The 1,569-nt window shown below is 45.6% G+C and overlaps 1 pseudogene across 1 annotated transcript; it reads right to left on the minus strand.

The window, feature by feature from the left end:
- Nucleotides 1-371: 371 nt before the first annotated feature.
- On the minus strand, nt 372-1,301 carry LOC308350946 (putative olfactory receptor 10D4; annotated as a pseudogene). Its single transcript has one exon. The product of its transcript is annotated as a putative olfactory receptor 10D4 (transcript).
- Nucleotides 1,302-1,569: the final 268 nt, after the last annotated feature.

Raw genomic sequence — 1,569 nt, forward strand, 5'->3', positions numbered from 1 at the left:
ACTATGGCCCATGCAGCATATCTTGTTTGCTGCCTGATTGTGTAAGTGAAGTTTCATTAGAACAAGACTCATCAATTTGTTGGTATACTTTTCTATGGCACTTTTCCTCCTACCATAGCAGAGCTCAGTATTTGCTATAGAGACGATACAGTCCTCAAGGCCTAACATGTATACTATCTGGACATTTAGAGAAAAGGTCTGTTGACCCCTAGTCTACTAGATGGGGAATATGCCACAGGTTTATATCAGTTATAATCACTGCCCAGCTGTCTTCAAGGTGGAAAGACTTAACAACTGTCATGGATACATTTTTTTTAATTAATTTAATACACAAATGGGAAGAAACAAAACCAGCTTCACCCACAAGGGGATTAGTGACCTTCTGAAACAAACTGGTCCCCAGTCAGTTTTTTCAGGGCTCCTCTGATGTCTTTGTTTCTCAGAGTGTATATTGTGGCATTCAACAGGGAGGTGACTACATTGCCAAAGACTTGCACTGGAGTTACCAGCACCTCACTCAAAGATGGCTGGGTATAGATAAGGGCATGGGGCCCAAAGAACAGTGTGACTACTGAGAGGTGGAGGACACAGGTCAACGCAGCCATGCACCTCCCCTCAGAAGACTGTATCTTTAGGATTGCAATGACAATACAGATGTAAGAAGCAAGGATAAGGAGAAAACATGCCATGGGCACAAGGCCGATGTTGGTGAAGCTCACCGTCTCAAAGAGGCGGGTGTTACCACAGGCCAATTTGACTATGGAGAAGATGTCACAAAAGAAATATTCTATCTCGTTAGGCCCAGAGTATGGCAATTGGGAAGTGTGGTGAGAATTGTGGCATGGAAAGAGCTAGTAAACCAGGTGCCGGCAGCCAGCAGGGCACACACCTGATGGTTCATGATGATGGTGTAACACAGTGGGTGGCAGACGGCAGCAAATCCATCACAGGCCATCACAGTGTAGAGCAGGCACTCGGTGCTGCCTAGGAAGTGGTAAAAAAAAGACCTGAGACATGCAACTGCCCAAGGAGATAACTCAGTTCCTCAACGGTAGGTTGGCCAACATCTTCAGGGTGCTTCCAGAAGAAAAGCCAATGTCCAGCACAAAGATGTTACAGAGAAAGAAATACATAGGAGTGTGGAGGTGGAGATCAGATGTCACTGCTACAAGGATAAGGAGATTTCCTAGTAGGGTGCAGAGGTAGAAGACGGAGAACACAACAAAGAACATGGTTTCTTGCCCTTCTGTGTGCAAGATGCCCAGCAGGATGATCTCTGTAACCAAAGTGTAATTCCTCATCACCATAGAAGTTAGACATTATCCTGGAAAGGAGGAAGAAAGACAGTAACTTAACCACCCAAGGAATGAAATCGCACTGCTTTCTACCAGTAGATCTGTTGGGTCCGTAATCAAAGGAGCAAGACTGATACAAGCAAAGTTTCATTTCGTGCCAAGCATCGAGAATCAAACCGACCGTTCGGTCGGTTCGCCGAACCGTTTGCCTCTCTTACAGAGAGGGCGACCATCCCCAGCCTCACAGACTAACTTTTATAGAGCAAAGGCCATG

This window comes from Martes martes, assembly GCF_963455335.1.
Source record: "Martes martes genome assembly, chromosome: 10".
Lineage (NCBI taxonomy): Eukaryota > Metazoa > Chordata > Mammalia > Carnivora > Mustelidae > Martes > Martes martes.